A 20993-nucleotide genomic window follows, 5' to 3' on the forward strand; every position below is an offset into this window, starting at 1 on the left:
GCAGGGGGATGAGTGGAAAACCGCATTTAATACGCCCGAGGGCCACTTTGAGTATTTGGTGATGCCTTTTGGTCTTTCAAATGCCCCTTCAGTCTTTCAGTCCTTTATGCATGACATTTTCCGTGATTATTTGGATAAATTTATGATTGTGTATCTGGATGATATTTTGATTTTTTCGGATGACTGGGACTCTCATGTCCAGCAGGTCAGGAGGGTTTTTCAGGTTTTGCGGTCTAATTCCTTGTGTGTGAAGGGTTCTAAGTGCGTTTTTGGGGTTCAAAAGATTTCCTTTTTGGGATATATTTTTTCCCCCTCTTCCATCGAGATGGATCCTGTCAAGGTTCAGGCTATTTGTGATTGGACGCAACCCTCTTCTCTTAAGAGTCTTCAGAAATTTTTGGGCTTTGCTAACTTTTATCGTCGATTTATTGCTGGTTTTTCTGATGTTGTTAAGCCATTGACTGATTTGACTAAGAAGGGTGCTGATGTTGCTGATTGGTCCCCTGCTGCTGTGGAGGCCTTTCGGGAGCTTAAGCGCCGCTTTTCTTCCGCCCCTGTGTTGCGTCAGCCTGATGTTGCTCTTCCTTTTCAGGTTGAGGTCGACGCTTCTGAAATCGGAGCTGGGGCGGTTTTGTCGCAGAGAAGTTCCGATTGCTCCGTGATGAGACCTTGTGCTTTTTTCTCGCGTAAATTTTCGCCCGCCGAGCGGAATTATGATGTTGGGAATCGGGAGCTTTTGGCCATGAAGTGGGCTTTTGAGGAGTGGCGTCATTGGCTTGAGGGGGCTAGACATCAGGTGGTGGTATTGACTGACCACAAAAATCTAATTTATCTTGAGTCCGCCAGACGCCTGAATCCTAGACAGGCGCGCTGGTCGTTGTTTTTCTCTCGGTTTAATTTTGTGGTGTCCTACCTGCTGGGTTCTAAGAATGTTAAGGCGGATGCCCTTTCTAGGAGTTTTGAGCCTGACTCCCCTGGTAATTCTGAACCTACAGGTATCCTTAAGGATGGAGTGATATTGTCTGCCGTTTCTCCAGACCTGCGGCGGGCCTTGCAGGAGTTTCAGGCGGATAGACCTGATCGTTGCCCACCTGGTAGACTGTTTGTTCCTGATGATTGGACCAGTAAAGTCATTTCTGAGGTTCATTCTTCTGCGTTGGCAGGTCATCCTGGAATCTTTGGTACCAGGGATTTGGTGGCAAGGTCCTTCTGGTGGCCTTCCCTGTCTCGAGATGTGCGAGGCTTCGTGCAGTCTTGTGACGTTTGCGCTCGGGCCAAGCCTTGTTGTTCTCGGGCTAGTGGATTGTTGTTGCCCTTGCCTATCCCGAAGAGGCCCTGGACGCACATCTCGATGGATTTTATTTCGGATCTTCCTGTTTCTCAGAAGATGTCTGTCATCTGGGTGGTGTGTGATCGTTTCTCTAAGATGGTCCATTTGGTTCCCCTGCCTAAGTTGCCTTCTTCTTCCGAGTTGGTTCCTCTGTTTTTTCAAAATGTGGTCCGTTTGCATGGTATTCCGGAGAATATCGTTTCTGACAGAGGAACCCAATTCGTGTCTAGATTTTGGCGAGCATTCTGTGCTAGGATGGGCATAGATTTGTCTTTCTCGTCTGCTTTCCATCCTCAGACTAATGGCCAGACCGAGCGGACGAATCAGACCTTGGAGACATATTTGAGGTGTTTTGTATCTGCAGATCAGGATGATTGGGTTGCTTTTTTGCCTTTAGCGGAGTTTGCCCTCAATAATCGGGCCAGCTCTGCCACCTTGGTGTCTCCCTTTTTCTGTAATTCGGGGTTTCATCCTCGATTTTCTTCTGGTCAGGTGGAATCTTCGGATTGTCCTGGAGTGGATGCTGTGGTGGAGAGGTTGCATCAGATTTGGGGGCAGGTAGTGGACAATTTGAAGTTGTCCCAGGAGAAGACTCAGCTTTTTGCCAACCGCCGGCGTCGGGTTGGTCCTCGGCTTTGTGTTGGGGACTTGGTGTGGTTGTCTTCTCGTTTTGTCCCTATGAGGGTTTCTTCTCCCAAGTTTAAGCCTCGGTTCATCGGCCCGTACAAGATATTGGAGATTCTTAACCCTGTGTCCTTCCGTTTGGACCTCCCTGCATCTTTTTCTATTCATAATGTTTTTCATCGGTCATTATTGCGCAGGTATGAGGTACCGGTTGTGCCTTCCGTTGAGCCTCCTGCTCCGGTGTTGGTTGAGGGCGAGTTGGAGTACGTTGTGGAAAAAATCTTGGACTCCCGTGTTTCCAGACGGAAACTCCAGTATCTGGTCAAATGGAAGGGATACGGTCAGGAGGATAATTCTTGGGTGACTGCCTCTGATGTTCATGCCTCCGATTTGGTCCGTGCCTTTCATAGGGCTCATCCTGATCGCCCTGGTGGTTCTGGTGAGGGTTCGGTGACCCCTCCTTGAGGGGGGGGTACTGTTGTGAAATTGGATTTTGGGCTCCCCCTGTGGCCACTGGTGGAATTGAACTGGTGTGCATCATCCTCTCTGTTCACCTGTTTCCATCAGGATGTGGGAGTCGCTATTTAGCCTTGCTCCTCTGTCACTTCCATGCCGGTCAACATTGTAATCAGAAGCCTTTCTGTGCATGTTCCTGCTGCTAGACAACTCCCAGCTAAGTTGGACTTTAGTCCTTGTTTGTTTTTGCATTTTGTTCCAGTTCACAGCTGTAGTTTCGTTTCTGTGTCTGGAAAGCTCTTGTGATCTGAAATTGCCACTCTGATGTTATGAGTTAATACTAGAGTTTTAAAGTAATTTCAGGATGGTGTTTTGATAGGGTTTTCAGCTGACCATGAAAGTGCCCTTCCTGTCTTCCTGCTATCTAGTAAGCGGACCTCAATTTTGCTAAACCTATTTTCATACTACGTTTGTCATTTCATCTAAAATCACCGCCAATATTTGTGGGGGCCTCTGTCTGCCTTTCGGGGAAATTTCTCTAGAGGTGAGCCAGGACTATATTTTCCTCTGCCAGGATTAGTTAGTCCTCCGGCCGGCGCTGGGCGTCTAGGGATAAAATGCAGGCTACGCTACCCGGCTACTGTTAGTTGTGCGGCAGGTTTAGTTCATGGTCAGTTTAGTTTCCATCCTTCCAAGAGCTAGTTCTTATGTTTGCTGGGCTATGTTCTCTTGCCATTGAGAACCATAACAGTCTCCTCTCCCAAATTTAAGCCTCGCTTCATTGGTCCTTACAAGATATTGGAAATCCTTAATCCTGTGTCCTTTCGCCTGGATCTTCCGGTGTCGTTTGCCATTCACAACGTATTTCATAGGTCCTTGTTGCGGCGGTACGTTGTGCCTGTGGTTCCTTCTGCTGAGCCTCCTGCTCCGGTGTTGGTTGAGGGCGAGTTGGAGTACGTGGTGGAGAAGATCTTAGATTCTCGTCTCTCCAGGCGGAGGCTTCAGTACCTGGTCAAGTGGAAGGGCTATGGTCAGGAGGATAATTCCTGGGTGGTCGCCTCTGATGTGCATGCGGCCGATTTGGTTCGTGCCTTTCACGCCGCTCATCCTGATCGCCCTGGTGGTCTTGGTGAGGGTTCGGTGACCCCTCACTAAAGAGGGGGTACTGTTGTGAATTTGCTTTTTGGCTCCCTCTAGTGGTTACTAGTGATTTGACTCTGGATATGTCAGTCATCCCTTGTATGCTCACCTGGGCCGTTAGTTCAGGGGTGTTGCTATATAAGCTCCCTGGACCTTCAGTTCTATGCCTGGCAACGTTGTAATCAGAGCTAATCTGTGGTGCTCTTGTCTACTGATCCTGGTTCCTGCTAGATTAAGCTAAGTCTGCTTCCTTGCTTTTTGTTATTTGTTTTTGTTTGCATTTTTGTCCAGCTTGTACTTTATCTGTATCCTGTCCTTGCTGGAAGCTCTAGGGAGCTGGTGTTCTCCCCCCGGGCCGTTAGACGGTTCGGGGGTTCTTGAATTTCCAGCGTGGATGTTTGATAGGGTTTTTGTTGACCATATAAGTTATCTTACTACATTCTGCTATTAGTAAGTGGGCCTCTCTTTGCTAAACCTAGTTCATTTCTATGTTTGTCATTTCCTCTTACCTCACCGTTATTATTTGTGGGGGGCTTGTATCCTACTTTTGGGGTCCTTTCTCTGGAGGCAAGAGAGGTCTTTGTTTTCCTCTTCTAGGGGTAGTTAGATCTCCGGCTGGCGCGAGACATCTAGCGACCAACGTAGGCATGTTCCCCGGCTACTTCTAGTGTTGGCGTTAGGAGTAGATATATGGTCATCCCAGTTACCAGTGCCCTATGAGCTGGATTTTTGTACTTCGCAGACTTACTTATTCCTCTGAGACCCTCGCCATTGGGGTCATAACAGTTTCCCTTTTATGTGCAGTGATGTGAGTGATCGTAGATGATTTTCGGCTATCTGTAAAATACGACCCGATACTTCCATTAAGGACCTGGATCAGGTTCCCCCTTGGTGGTTAATGTAAGCTACCGTTACCTGATTGTCTGAGAATAGTCTGACGTGATGGTCCTGTAAGGATATAAGGAAATGTCTCAGGGCTCGTTCTACGGCTAACAACTCTTTAAGGTTAGATGACAAATTCTGTTCGGAGGGTGACCAACCCCCCTGGACCCACAGCGCGCCCATATGCGCCCCCCATCCCGTGGGGCTGGCATCTGTGGTTATTACTCGCGATATGTGGTTTATCCAGGGAACCCCATTACGTAAGTTTGGAGCGTGTAACCACCAACGTAAGGACTGAATAGTGGAATCAGACAAGGAAAGAGAACTATCCAAGTGACCCCCTAACCGACGAGTGTTGTACAGAACCTCCCACTGTAGAACTCTGGTGTGGTATTGGGCCCAACGTACTGCCGGGATACACGACGTGAGTGAGCCTAACAGTGACATTGCTCCCCTCAAAGTTATTACCGGATTAACAATCACCCTAAGAATCTGTCGTTGGATTTTCTCCAACTTAACTTCAGGTAGACGGCATTCTTGTAACCTCGAGTCCACTATGAGACCCAGGAATTCTTGAACCTCTAGAGGCTGCAACCGCGATTTTTTAAAATTAATTATCCACCCCAACCTTTGCAGGGCTGCAATTACTTTGTGTAGTTGGGACGTGCAGTGTGATTCCGAGTTTCCTATTATTAATAGGTCATCGAGATATGGAACTATGAGAATATCCTGCTCATGGAGATGTGCCATAACCTCCACCATTATCTTCGTGAACACCCGAGGGGCCACCGCGACACCAAAGGGAAGTGCCTTGTATTGGAAGTGTCTTATCGATTCTCCTAAGAGGACTGCAACTCTTAAATAACACTGATGGTCTATGTGTATGGGGACGTGATAATATGCGTCTTTAAGATCTAAGACGACCATAAAACACCCGTCAAACAATAACTTTATTGCAGACTTGACCGACTCCATTTTAAATGACGGGATCCACAAAAACCTATTTAGGCCCTTAAGGTTTATGATTGTGCGAAAGGTATTATCTGGCTTTTTAATCAAAAAGAGGGGAGAATAGAATCCTTTACCCCTTTGTACTTCAGGAACCTCCACCAAAACGCCCTTCTGTTGGAGTTCCTGGACCTCAGTCTCTAATGCCAGCTGTTCTGCGGAGGAAGAACGCACCGGTGTTACCAGAAACCTGTCATTAGGAGTGATCTGAAAGTCAAACTTTAGTCCAGCCTCAATAATGTCCAGGACCCACGGGCTATTGGAAATATTACGCCACTCCGGATAGAAGGCTAGAAGTCTGCCTCCTACCCGGTCCGCCAGTCATTGTGGCTTCCTGTTGTCTCTAAAGGAATTAAACATATAGCCTCTACCTTTCTTTTTATTGGCGTCATATCTGGGTTTTTCTTTATTTGGTCTTGTTCGGTCAAACCACCTCCTATTAGTGCCTCTTCTGTAAGTGGGTCTACCGAGGTAGGGAAACCGTTTCTTACTGTCTCCCGCTTTTTCTAATAATTCGTCTAGGACCGGACCGAATAAGTGCTCGCCTTCGCACGGAATGTTGCATAATTTGGATCTGGCCTGCATGTCCCCTTGCCAACATTACAGCCAGATAGCTCTACGGGCTGAATTAGAGAGTGCGGCCGACCTGGCTGCCAATTTGACTGAGTCCGCTGAAGCATCGGCAAGGTAAGCCGTAGCCCCCTGAATCATAGAGAGGGAGGATAATATTTCATCTCTCGGGGTTTTGTTCTTCAGCTGATCCTCCAGGCTATCCAACCACACCATCATAGAGCGTGCTGTGCAGGTGGCAGCAATTGATGGTCTGAGAGCCCCTGCTGAAGTTTCCCAGGCTCCCTTGAGAAACACATCTGCCCTCCTGTCCAGTGGGTCTTTTAAAGTCCCCAGATCCTCAAACGGTAGAGAGGATCTCTTGGAAGCCTTGGCTACAGCTGCATCGAGCTTCGGGGCTTTATCCCACGTCGCCGATGCGGACTCTTCGAATGGGTACTTCCGTTTAAAGGATGGAGGAAGAGAACCTTTCCTTTCGGGCTTTTTCCATTCTCTGGAAATTAGGGCGCTAACTTTCTCCACCACAGGAAAGCATCGGCGGGATTTACGGTCCAGACCTTTGAACATGACATCCTGCATGGATTTTTCTGGCGGTGTCTGCTCAATTCCAATTGTGTTATTTACCGCTTTAACGAGGCGGTCTATCCGGTCAAAAGAAAAACAAGAATGTCCGTACTCAGTGTCCGAGGAGGATACTGATGAGAGAGAAGCCTCCGACTTTAGATCTCCTAAGTCACTGTCCTCACGTGAACTTGGGGATCCAGGGTCTATTATTTTAGACCTCCTACTATGAGAATGAGATCTTGAAGAATCTCTAATCTCTTGTCTAACAATCTGTCTTAGACTAGTAGCGAAATCTGGTGTCTCCTCCGCTATTAGACGCTGGATACACGGACCACATAGTCTTTTAACGTATTCGTCAGGGAGAGGAATACCACATTCTGCACATTCCTTGTGCTTGGATTTAGAGGACCGCTTTTTTCCCTGATGTAAGAAAGGGAATAAGGAGGGACACCAATCACTAAGTGAACTTTCACGACGATCACTTACCCCTACAGTGTCTAAGTGGTACCGAAGATTGCGGGGGGACCCTCTCCACCGAAGCAATATCCATCCGGCTTGAGGACTTTCCGGCTTTAGCAGATTGGTCAGCTCTACCTCCAGGACGACTACTGCCACTAGAACGTCGCTGGGTGTTTTCTGCATGGGGCTTCTCCAGGGGTTGAGACTGTTGCTCAGAAGGCAACGGATCCTGCTCCTGAGACTCCATTGTAACAATGGATATGAAGCATGAAGCAGCCATCATTGAATCCTTAAATAGCCGGCCCCCTAAAGGTACCTCCCCCCGATGGGGGACAGCCGGCCAATCCTGGTGAACTGCCTGGTACAAGCCGGCGTGTGGGAGGCCCCTCCCTTCCCCGGGACCCCCGCCAATGGTACTCACGTTATGAGCCAGGAAGTACCGCCGCAAGTTGCAAACGAAAAAACCCCCATACAGTCTATTCAGGGGAGACCGACGGGCGCCGCCATGTTTTCCCTCAGTGTGACGCACTGCGCATGCGCCGGGCGTCATCGCCTGTCGCCGTACTAAGCACCGCCCCTTCACGCGCGTCACTTCCGGTGCGTCGCTTCCGGGACGCTGAGCGCAGCGCTCGTGCCGTTAGGACGCCGGTGCAGAGGGAAGCGCTAGCGCCCAACGCCGGCAGCAAGGGTACCGCCGCTGCGATGTGCGCTACCAGCGGGAATATGCGCTCATGCCGCTTAGAACACCGGTGCAGAGGGGAAGCGCCAGCGCCCCGTGCCGGCATCAAGGGTACCACTGCTGCGACGGGAATATGTAAGATTACCGACGCAGGCATATTCTCAGTTTCGGAGGGCCTCCCACACAATACTTACCCGTACCTGGCGATGGGACACCACTTGAGACAGCACTCCCCCTGAAGGCTGCTCCTGCCGTGCTGCTGCCTACCCCCACAGCCCTCTGTGGTGCGGCACTTCCAGCGTCGCGATCAACACCGGGGAAGGGGCCATCCCACCTCCAGGATCGGTGAGTCGGACCTGGGTTAAAAAACTTCTTCGCCTTTCTTCTAAAGGCCTCTGCAGGGTCCCCTGTCAGGGACAGGAAACCAACTGATGCGGGAGAGAGGTGCCGCCCTTTTATCTCTGTAGGTTTTCTGTCCCTGAAGGGCGGATCCCCTCTCTCGTTAGTGCTGTCATGACGACTGAATAAAGATGTTTGCTAAGGTGAGAATTGCTATATGCTGTGAATTTGTGGTTCACAGTATTTAGCATGCAATGAAGTAACATCCAATTAATTTTTTTTTTTAAACTGAGCCATATAATTACTTTATAGGTATTGATTCTGCTGCCACGTTCCCTTTAAGGGTGCATTACAACTTCAATCAAACTACTTGTAGTTGTGGTCTTGTGATTAAAGAAAACAAGGGCTTCATTTGGAAATGGTTTTGGTTCCCAGTGGTGGGATCCCACTGATCTAGAATTAATACCTATCCAGCGTATATGTGATAAATGCATCTGACTAGAATTCCAAGTAAAAGCAGTAGCACTGTCATGAGACATTTGAGAGTTACTACAACTATTTACTTCATTATTAAATAACAGAATAATAACTGAGCAGAGCTATCTATCGTGAGCCTCACAGGTTATTTTGTTTTTGTCATACATCAGGAATATATTTCAGGAACATTTTCAGCTAAAATAAGCGTTTTATAGTAAGAAAAACAAAGACACCATCTTACAGATTCCACCATAGCATTTTTAATTTACGTAATCCTAGTAATACATAATTGATAAGACATGTTGATAATAAAGTGAGCTAAACAATAGTTCATTTTGCCAAGATCACATACTGCTCAACCTTCAAATAAAACTCTATAAAGACCTTGTTATATGAGCAATTGAATTCAAAGGAATCCCTTGCTCGACTGATTGTGGGGAATTTTTTTTTACTGAGGTTGCCAAGTTTTTCCTATCTGCTCAAAGAGCTAATTAAAGAGTACCACAGATTGCAATGTCCAAATAAATTGCATTTTAAGCCAAAAAGTTTAATAAGAGCATGTGTATGTGGTTGAAATAGTCAAAAAAATATATATATATGTTAATAAAAAGTAACAGATTTTGAATATTGTTTTATTTTTATAATGAAGCTTCATTTACATAAATTTGGGTCAAGAAAATAAAAAGTTAAATTAGAGTCATAAAACAATGGCACATTTCTATTAATTCAGCATTTACGAATTATTTGTAAGATATTCTTCCCTCCTCCAGTTCTCCTAAATGTAAAAAAAAATGCTGTATGTTTCTTATTGGCCCTTGTACTACATATTGCATGCTGTAGCTTTAAGGGTAAGTTATTATTAGTGTTGAGCGATACTTTCCGATATCGGAAAGTATCGGTATCAGAAAGTATCGGCCGATACCGTCAAAATATCGGATCTAATCCGATACCGATACCCGATCCCAATGCAAGTCAATGGGACGAAAATATCGGAATTAAAATAAACCCTTTATAAACTTGTAGGTTCATTCTACATGAAGGAAAACAACTAAGAATAATGTAGGATGTATTGGGGGACGTGGCGGAGACATTAAAGGCACAGAGGTTTAGCCCAATGTAATAGAATAGCAGGATTTTGTTTTTTTTTATGACGTTCGGCGGTAGAAAGATTTTGACTATGTTAATTTTTTTTTTATTTTGTCAGATATTGATGTTTCACTACTTCCACGCCCTTCACCTTCTTTTTTACTTCTCACACACTTTCTTCTTCATTATCCTCATCATCAGCTTCTTTGACATCAACTTCTTCACCTTATTCATCTTCTTCTTCATCTTCTACCTATTATTTTTTTGGTTACATTGTTCATATTCTTTTTATTTTACTATTATCTTCATCATATTCTACTTCTTCATCATATTCTTATTTGTGACAGGCATTCCCGTAGTTGTTATCTATAAAAGTTTGAAGATTACACCTTCCGTTCTGCCTGTCACAAAAGAGTTACATTTGACCGCGTTCAGTTTGGCCTGCAGCATCAGGCTTTATCCAGGGGCACCACGAGGAGGAACGGACTCACCCCCATACACTGCTTAGTCTTCTTCTGCTTATAATTTAGATAATATTTTTTGCTCTGATATTTAGTGTTATGCTTAATGTTCTTCTGCTCTTTGTTCTGCAGCCTCTTGTTCTTCTGCTTCTTGGTCTTCCAGGTCGTCGTCGTCTCCAGGGTCGTCGTCTCCGGGGTCGTCGTCATCGGGGTGGTCTTCAGGGTCGTCGTCTCCGGGGTCGTCGTCATCGGGGTGGTCTTCAGGGTCATCGTCTCCAGGGTCGTCGTCATCACGGTGGTTGTCGTCTCTGGTGTCGTCGTCATCTTAGGGGTGGTCTTCCGGGTCATCGTGTTTAGTCTCTTGAACTTGGAAATGTAGCAGAAGGTACAAGAAGGCTGAGAAAATGCCGAGAACCAGCTGATGGAACTGGAACTCGGATGGCTACCCGAAGGTCCAAGAGCCAATGGAACTACCGAGGACCAGCTGACGTTACTGGAACCCGGTTACTAAGCAGGAGGTACCCGTGCCTGAAAGCACTACCAAGGACCACCTGACGTTGGTGGAACTCGGATACCCAGAGGGAGGCACCTAAGCCAAAGGCTCTGCCCGGAACCAGCTGACGGTACTGGAACCAGGATGGGGAGCAGAAGGTACAAGAGCAAGTGTCTGCGTGGCTTTTGCAGGACACGATGCCGGCTGCACAGCAGGGGAACAGCTGGCGGTGCTGAACCCCACTGACACATTGGCTGGTGTTTTTCTCTGTGCAGCTAGCAGTACCGGGCCCCAACTGGCGGTGTTAGAGCCCGGGCTCTGCAGGGGGAGCAGAGTGTAGGCCGAAGCCTAATTGAACCAATTTCAAAGAACCTTTAACCCCCCCTCAGGGGTTACAAAGTAGAAGAGCCACAGCTTATGCAGCAGTAATGCTGCACAAGTCAAAGGTTGCTCTTTTAATTTTGCTCCTTGCACACGCTGAAAGGAACACGTATAACATTTAGGCCCTTACACAGTCAAACTGATTTTGAGGCGTGAGTTCCCTTCATAAAGAGACGCAGTACAGCTGGCAAAAATGCCACCTTGGTGCTTTGCGCGGCCTCCTGAGCATCGTTATTTGTTGCACAGGAGTCTGCGCTTTTGTGTTATCCCTTGGCCTTGGGCTGTTAGCGCTGACCATCCTCTGACATCATGTTATGTCAGCTGTTGCGGTTTGCGATGACCATGCATCCCAGCCCCCCAGTGTGTTAACATTGTTAAAACACTGCGGGGCTGGGATTCATGGCCTGGCGCAGTACATATGTTCGCCTCTCACACTCGGGTCCTTACACCCGCTTCAGACTGTGCGGCGTCAGCTGATCCCTTATCGCATGCCGCGGCCATGAAGCCGCACAGTCTGAGGAAGGCGGAAGGAGATGAGGGACAGGCGAAGAAATGCACCGTTCATGCCCATCAATCACACCCTCGCAGTCCAAATAAATAAGACACCGAGGGGCGTTGTGTGGGGCAAGGCGGCTGCAGAGGCGCAGGCAGCCAAACAATGATATCAGAAGATGGGCAGCGCTACCAAGGAGCTTGTTGCGTGTCAATACAAAGGAAAATCACACCTGAGGGACGTTTTAATGGTCGCAGAGGACTCATTTTTAGACGTGTTCACTTCAACATGGGCAAGGAGATTAAGTTTCTGAGCCACCTTGCACACATGCAGCATTACTGTCGTACAAGGTGGCTGTAAAACGTAAAAACGCCTGGGGGAGGGGGGACAGGTTTCCTTCAATTTCAGTTCTTGTGTCTGCGTGGCTGTTGCAGGACACGTTGCCGGCTACACAGCAGGGGAACAGCTGGCGGTGCTGAACCCCACTGACACATTGGCTGGTGTTTGGCTCTGTGCAGCTAGCACATCTGGGCCCCACTGGCGGTGTTAGAGCCCAGGGTCAGCAGGAGGAGGAGAGGGAGCAGAGTGTAGGCCAAAGCCTGCACTGGAGCAAGTTGAAAGGGAAACTTTAACCCCCCCCCAGGCGTTTGTAGCTGAAAGAGCCATCGTGTACAGCACTAATGCTGGAAAAGGTAAACTTAGCTCTTTTAATTATGGTCCTTGCACATGCTGAACCTAACACTTATAAAAAGTGTCCCCTCCTACCGTGATACCGTCCGGTAGGTGGAACTTTCCTTTGTGATGTGACGCAGCACAGCCGTCATTCTTACCCCCTTGGCGCCGTGCGCTGCCTCCTCAGCGTTGTTTGAATCAGTCCCGGAGCCTGCGCTGTTAGGTTAGCCCTTGGCCATGCACACATTTTGCGCTGCCCGTCTTCTGACATTATTTGGTGTCAGGCTGGCTGCGCCTGTGCGGCCGCGCTGGCCGAGAGCCCACCTCGTACTGTCTTCTGATTTAATCCCACTGGGGGCCTGAGATCCATGGACATGCGCAGTGCATATCTGAACCTCCACCTCTCACTCATCTCCCTACGGCTTCTTCTGACTGTGCGGTGTCACGGCCGTGGCATGCTATTAGGGACCAGCTGACACCGCACAGTTTGAAGAAGCCGTAGGGAGATGAGTGAGAGGTGGAGGTTCAGATATGCACTGCGCATGTCCATGGATCTCAGGCCCCCAGTGGGATTAAATCAGAAGACAGTACGAGGTGGGCTCTCGGCCAGCGCGGCCGCACAGGCGCAGCCAGCCTGACACCAAATGATGTCAGAAGACGGGCAGCGCAAAATGTGTGCATGGCCAAGGGCTAACCTAACAGCGCAGGCTCCGGGACTGATTCAAACAACGCTGAGGAGGTGGCGCACGGCGCCAAGGGGGTAAGAATGACGGCTGTGCTGCGTCACATCACAAAGGAAAGTTCCACCAACCGGACGGTATCACGGTAGGAGGGGACACTTTTCATAAGTGTTAGGATCAGCATGTGCAAGGAGCACCACGAAAAGAGGCACTTTTTCCCTTTGCATCATTACTGCTGCACAAGGTGGCTCCTTCAGTAACAAACGCCTGGGGGGGGGGGACAGGTTCCCTTAAATTTAACTTGTTGTGCCTGCGTGGCGGTCGCAGTACACGTTGCCGGCTGCACAGCAGGGGAACAGCTGGCGGTGCTGAACCCCACTAACACATTGGCGAGGTGTTTGGCTCTGTGCGGACAGCACTTCTGGACGGCAACTAGCGGTGTTGGAGCCCAGGGACAGGTGGAGGAGGAGGAGGTAGGAGGAGGTAGGAGGGATTGCCACACACACAGCTGGGGAACAGCTGACGTTACTGAACCCCAATAACAGAGGAGGGACTGTTGGGACTGTGCGTACAGCACTACCAGGCAACAACTAGCGGTGTTGGAGCCCAGGGACAGGTGGAGGAGGAGGAGGTAGGAGGAGGTAGGAGGGATTGCCACACACACAGCAGGGGAACAGCTGACGTTACTGAACCCCAATAACAGAGGAGCGACTGTTGGGACTGTGCGGACAGCACTTCTGGACGGCAACTAGCGGTGTTGGAGCCCAGGGACAGGTGGAAAAGCAGAGGAACACAATGTAGGCCGAAGCCTGAGAAAGTCGAAAGGGAACCTTTAACCCCCCCCCCCAAGGCGTTTGTAGCTGAAAGAGCCAGCTTGTGTAGCACAAAAGATGCAAAAGGAAAAGGTGGCTCTTTTCATCATGCTCCTTGCAAACACAGAACTAAACACTTATAAAATGTGTCCCCTGAAACCGTGAAACCGTCCCGGAGGTGGGACTTTCCTTCGTAATATGACGCAGCACAGCCGTCATTCCTACCCCCCCGGCGCCGCGCCCCGGCTCCTCAGCGTAGTTTGATTCCGTCCCGGAGCCTGCGCTGTTATGTTATCCCTTGGCCAGGCACACTTAGCGCTGCCCATCTTCTGACATCATTTGGTGTCAGGCTGGCTGCGCCTGTGCGGCCGCGCTGGCCGAGAGCCCGCCTCGCAGTGTCTTCTGATTTTATCCCACTGGGGGCCTGGGATCCATGGCCATTTTAAAATTTTAAAATGCGCGCGTGTCCAGCCTCCCGGCTTGTGATTGGTTGACCGCGACGCAACCAATCACAAGCCGGGACGTCACGGGAGGCTGGACACGCGCCCATTTTAAAATGCGCGCGTGTCCAGCCTCCCGTGACGTCACGGCTTGTGATTGGTTGCGTCTCCCATGTGACTGCGACGCAACCAATCACAAAGCCGGGACGTAATTTTAAAATCCTTAAGGACCTGAAATTACGTCACGGCTTGCTGTGATTGGTTGCGTTGGCCATGTGACTGCGACGCAACCAATCACAACGCCGGAACGTAATTTTAAAATCCTGAAGGACCTGAAATTACGTCACGGCTTGCTGTGATTGGTTGCGTCCCGGCCACATGGTCGGCACGCGACCAATCACAAGCCGGGACTTCAGTAAAGGAAAGAAAAGCGCGAATTTTAAACAAAGAACGCTGCCGCCTCCCTCGGTAAGGTGCAGGCTGCGTCGGAGAGGTGAGTATAGCAATATTTTTTATTTTAATTCTTTCTTTTACACATTTTTACATTAATGTTGTTTCGATACCGATACCCGATACCACAAAAATATCGGATCTCGGTATCGGAATTCCGATACAGCAAGTATCGGCCGATACCCGATACTTGCAGTATCGGAATGCTCAACACTAGTCATTATATGTTCTGGGCTATATGTGATACTGCAGCACCCCAGGTAACTGGTTACTGCAGTGATGTTTCTTTTCCTTTGGGGAGGGTGATGTCTCGCTTGGAAGCAAGGGGGATTCTCTCTATCAAGTAAGGCACTCACATTCAACACATCTGAATCTAGGCCAGGAGGAGGAGCTCAGGACCAGAATTCATGGGAGCTTCCTTACACTTTATGTATCCTGGTCTGGAGGAGGAGCCAGTTAGTCGGAAGGAGACAGTGGAGGGAGACAGTTGGTCTCCAGGAGAGTAGAAGGAAATCTGGAGCAGATGTGGGGGCTGAGCAGCCACGAGGGAGCTGCTACCCCTGGAAAGAGAAGCAGAGGGAGAATTGAATTGTGGAGGAGCTTAGAGGGAAGATGCACAGAGGAGGAAGAGGCTCAGGAGGGGAACAGCGGAAGGACACCCTGGGAGCCAGAGCGCAGAACTGGGTACCGGCAGCCCGAGACTATAGTGGGACTCTAGGACACTTAGCAGAATCGGAGGGCATAGGACTTTATGTCAATTGCTTGCATTAAATCTGAGGTGAAGCAGTAACCCTAAGAGCAGGGTCATCTAAGAGATCCTATAAACAGGCTCGAACTGCCTATCGTACAGACATCTGTCTCAGGACAGGAGAGAGGAGGCTTGCACTGAGCTTCAAGCAGCAGGGACTCCGCCAGCTAAAGTAGCGAAAGTAGGAAAGGCTTACGGACCTCGCCTGGAAGTGGGATCTCCTATTGCCTCCAAGCCGGCCGGACCACAGCTACCCTGCACCTGGTACCCTGGACTGAGGACTACAGCTACCATCAGTAAACCAGGTAAAGACTTTGCAAACCTGTATCTTCATTCTTTGCTCATTTATCGGCTTACACCATCTTGCCATACACCTGTGGGAAGCGTCACCATCTTGCTGCAAACCATCACCCGAGAGGATCCCTTTAAGCAGCGTTGGTCCTCACTGACCGAAAACCACAGGTGACGTCACGAACAATTGACATTACAAATTCCCTTAAAAGACCTTCCTCTTTAATCTGACGCCCAGGGCCACGGGCTGGGTCTCAGCCACCGTGACATCCCCTTTAAGACCAGACCCGGTATCGAGTACCCCACAGCCCTGGCAGGGTGACCCAATACCATTATATGTGCAGGGCTATATGTGATACCATTATATGTGCAAGACTATAAGTGATACCATTATATGTGCTGGGCTATATGTGATACCATTATATGTGCAGGGCTATATGTGATACCATTATATGTTTGGCCATTATCTGTGATACCATTATATGTGGGGCCATTATATGTGCAGGACTATATGTGATACCATTATATGTGCAGGGTTATATGTGATACCATTTTATGTGCAGGGCTATATGTTATACCATTACATTGTATGTGCTGGGCTATATGTGATACCATTATATGTGCAGGGCTATATGTGATACCATTATATGTTTGGCCATTATCTGTGATACCATTATATGTGGGGCCATTATATGTGCAGGACTATATGTGATACCATTATATGTGCAGGGTAAATGTGATACCATTTTATGTGCAGGGCTATATGTTATACCATTACACTGTATGTGCCGGGCTATATGTGGGGCCACTATATGTGATACCATTATATGTGGGGCAATTATATGTGCAGGGCTATATGTGATACCATTATATGTAGGCCCATTATATGTATAGGGTTATATGGATGCCATGATATATACAGGGCTATATGGTTGGCCATTATATGTGCAGGGCTATATTATTAATATTTACCGTATTTATTTAGTACCATTAATTCCATGGTGCTGTACATGAGAAGGGGTAACATAGAAAGTTATAGATATTGTTTACCGTAAACAAATTTACGATGACAGACTGGTACAGAAGGGAGAGAGGGCTATATGTGATACCATTATATGTATGTCCAGGGCTAAATGTGATACTACTATATGTACAGGGCTATATTTGGGGTTGTTATATTATGTGCAGGACTATACATGGAGCCATCTGCTATGGGGCCCCATGATTTCCATATACACCCCTGGTGGCCACCTAATTAGCTCCAGTCTAGCAGTCGTCCGTGTGTTGTCGTTCCTGCCCCAACCTGCAGCAATCTGGGTCACTGAGTGAGTTAGTGTCTATCCCAACCCAAGGACAAATTTAATAAATTTAAAGAGATGTCCACTGCTTTAACATTGATGACCTATCCTTAGAATAGGTGATCAAGGTCTGATCTGTGTGGGTGCAATACCCGGCGCCACCGCAGATCAGCTGTACTCGGTACCGGCGGGAACTGCTCAGTTACAGCACAGCGCCACCTACTGTTTAATGGCGGGTAATGCACATTTGTCACCTTTCAAATAAAGGGGCAGATGCGCAGAACCCAGTTGTGGCTACTGTACAGTAGATCGAGCTGTGCAGTTCTGTAACTGAGCAGTTATGCCCGGCACTGAGAACAGCTGACCTGCGGTGGTGCCAGGTGTCGCACCAACACTGATCAGACATTGATCACTTATCCTAAGGATAAGTCATCATTGTTAAAGTACTGGACAACCACTTTAAATATTCATGTGTCCCTCCTCTGGTCCAGAAGTGGCTGGTGGCTGACTTTTGGGGATGATGATAATTACGTTTTCTCCCTTTCCTCATGCCAGTTTTGTACCAGGAGCTTATTTGGCGAAGAATATCTGATTTCTATCAGTGCTGGACAGTCAGTACCTATATAAATCAGATCTTCTTGGCCAAATAAGCTCCTGGTGGAGGACAGGTCAATTTTAGTAGAGGGATAACCCCTTTAATGTTTTATTTATGTGGTGATATCATTAAGAGTTCATTCACACGATTGATGATTGCCAGGGAATCGGATTGATTGTGGTAATGACATTGATCACACTCTGATTCGAGTCTGATCAGTGTCAGGTTACTGTGATCTGATTCTCTCGAATGAGATAACGGTATCACAGGTGCGGAGGAGACGAATAACTTTTGGTAATTTCTCCATCTTCTCCATTCTGTGTCTGCTTAGATCAGATTGTAGTTCAATGTGTCACTCACACCCATAGACTTGTATGGGTGGTCATGATCCGAATTTTGGAGCCACTCGCAGTATGCTGCAATTTTTTTCTTTTCAAAACGAAAACTGTCAGTGAGGTCACGGGCTACAGACAAATTGACATAATGCCGTATATTGTCATTTTTCATCTATTTACCGTATTTTTCACTTTGTAAAACGCTCCAGATTATAAGATACACCCCAAATTTTGAGGAGAAAAATATGAAAAAACTTTTAATAAATTGGTGGGGCTTCTTATAATCCATGCGTCTTATTGCTTACCGGGTTTGTGGCTGCGGTGGATCAGGGTCCCAGGGTCCCTGCTGGAGGAGGCAGGAGTGGAGCATTGCTGCAGGCGGGCTAATGTGCTGCAGTGGGGCTCATGTGCTGCAGTGGGGCTCCTGTGCTGCAGGAGTGTCTCCGGTGCTGCAATGGTGTCTCTGGTGCTGCGGGGGTGTCTCCGCTGCTGTGGGGGTGTCTCCGGTGTTGCTGGGGGCTGTGCCGACCTTTTGTAAAAGGCCAGAGCCCCCCGGTAGTTCGTCCATGCTTTCCTGTGTGGTGGACTATGGGAAAATGGCCGCTGGGAGGCGGCGCATGCGTAGAGGGAGATCTTGGGACCAAGATCTCGAGAGATGAGATCTCAGTGCTGAAATTTCATCTCCCGAGATTCAGGCGGCCATTTTCCCGGAGTCCGTCAGACAGGAAAGCATGGACGAACTGCCGGGGAGCTCTGGCCTTTCACAAAATGTTGCCAGAGCCCCCCGCAGCACCGGAGACTCCAGCATCACCCTGGGCAGCAGCAGACATCTGTGGCAGCGGACACCCCCTCATTCCAGCCTGTAATGGTAGACGGTATACCCGCTTTGTAAGACGCACCCCCATTTCCCCCCCAAATTTGGGGGAAGTAAAGTGCGTCTTACAAAGCGAAAAAACTCACTTAGTGCCCTGCACTGTATCATGGAGTCACTGGAGTTAATGTTTCATGCTGCTTTCCCCAACCTGTCTACAACCCCAAATTTTTTGTAGGCTCGAAGTCAAAAAGGGACCATGCCCTAGCAAAGTTAAAGGTAACCGAAGTGACTGAAAAATTTTGATTGCGACTTTACTTAGATACTATTATAATGCACTAGTGGAGAAGAAAAAAAACGCTCATAGGATAATATTGTTAAAAAAATAATGAGGTTAAAAAACCTCCAAAATAGCACATTCACCTGAGGATATTATGTGGAGGCACATCACCTATAGAGAATATCGATGTGATCCAGCGGTTGCAACCAATCCTGCAAGGATGGAGCAAGCACCTTGCACAAGTATCGTATAAAGAGAGTTGGCACGGAAATAAGATATGTTGGCCACACTGCAGTTTGACAAATAATCCAAATGAATGGTGATAAATGAGAATCCTTTATTGTGATTTATAAAATCAATGCATTTCCGGGTCGGATTGATCCTTGGTGTGGGTGGAGCCAGTTGGGTGACTCTATAAATAAAGCGGTCAAGTGTGTTGAGTCCTCTTTGGTGCTGGCTTCTGTGTCTGCAAATTATCTGTCACTCGCCATCACCAAACTTTAAGAGGTTCAGCTCCAGGGTCTTTCACTTTGCACACTAATATCTTCAGGCTTATTCTTCCTAAGTTGACCTACCACTTAGACCATCAAAAAGTGTTTGCTGGTGTTAAAATGTTAGCTTAGAAGGCCCAGCATGCAAGAGGATTCACCACTGATGACCTCTTCTTTTGTAGGATAACCCAAACAGCTCCGCCCAGGCCACTCCTAAGGGTCAGTCTGACACATAAATGCGGATTCTTGTTTCTCACGATCACCATCATGCTTATACATCAAACTGGAGCTCAGCTATCACATCTTATTTCTGTGCCAACCCTCTATATTGGAAACTTGTGCAAGGAGCATGTTTCATCCTTGCAATACTGGTAGCAACAGGTGGATAACATAAATATTCTCTACAGGTGTTTTGTCCTCCACATAACATCCTAAGTTGAATGTGCCACTTTACAGGATTTTTTGTCACCTCTCCGTTTTTTGAACCATATTACCCTATGAGCAAGTTTTCTTCGTGCATTATAATAGTCTCGAAGTAATGTTTTAATCCTCATTGTAAACTTTGGTTATTAGCAACATTTCCAAACTTCTTGCAATTTGCAATAAACAAATCAAATAAAAACTATTTAAATAGCTCTATACAACTAATATGTCAAGTGGTTTAACAAATTTAAGAGAAAATACCTTTCTCAGCACCTTCATGACAAGCAATATTAGAGACTCTTTGGCTACTATGACCTCCTACATGATATATAGCCAATCATCAGACTCTGGTGGTGCTACTGAAGAACCCCAGCCCATCCCTCATGGTCATCAGCCTCCAGATTCTGTATCCACCTTCAAATCCATACAAATATTTCCTATGGAGTTGAAGTCATGTGACTTTGAGAGGCAATCGAAAACCTTCTAAGACTCCTTCTGAAAACAAGTCTTGCATGACTTGTCTTTGAGATATGATTGGATCATTATCTTGGTAGAAGGTGCAATGATGCCAAAACTTTAGCTGCCTTAAAGAAAGCATGATGTTTTCTCCTGAGAATTCTGACGCAAACCCCAAAATATTAGTAAGTTGAAGGCCAATGCCCATAAAGAATGAGTTTGTTTTCTCAGTAAGGATGGGAGAAGCTGGTATTTTTATCTGCACCACATTTACAGCAGGTCATAACTGCCAGAAGGTGCTCAACTAAGTCATAAAAATGCTTGTCCATTAAGAGTTTGAATAATTCTGAGACTGCAGTATTTATTAAATGTGTTGAATTTGCAGAAATCACTTGATATATTAGTTGATTTTGGTTATTTTAATTGTTCTTGGTTGATTCAATAATTGCATGGAGCAGAAAGTTTGTAAATTTTGCAAATGCAACTAATTTGCAATGGGGTTTGAATATTTCAAGCCCCAAACTATATCTATAACCTCATGAAGCACTTTCAAAGACAAACCCAGCCATACCTTTATATGAGCAGTCCATTCCTATGTAACTGAGAAACCAGTGATTGAATTTATATGCAAATGAGGCTGAAGGACTATTGTAGATCTCAAGCACCTGTCATTTAGCTCAAATAGCAGTCCAGCACCAGATCATCCTGCTTGGTTGACAGCCTATATTCTGCACGTCAAGCAGGAGGAGTCGATGCGGAGTGAAGAATA

This window comes from Ranitomeya variabilis, chromosome 1 (assembly GCF_051348905.1).
Source record: "Ranitomeya variabilis isolate aRanVar5 chromosome 1, aRanVar5.hap1, whole genome shotgun sequence".
NCBI lineage: Eukaryota > Metazoa > Chordata > Amphibia > Anura > Dendrobatidae > Ranitomeya > Ranitomeya variabilis.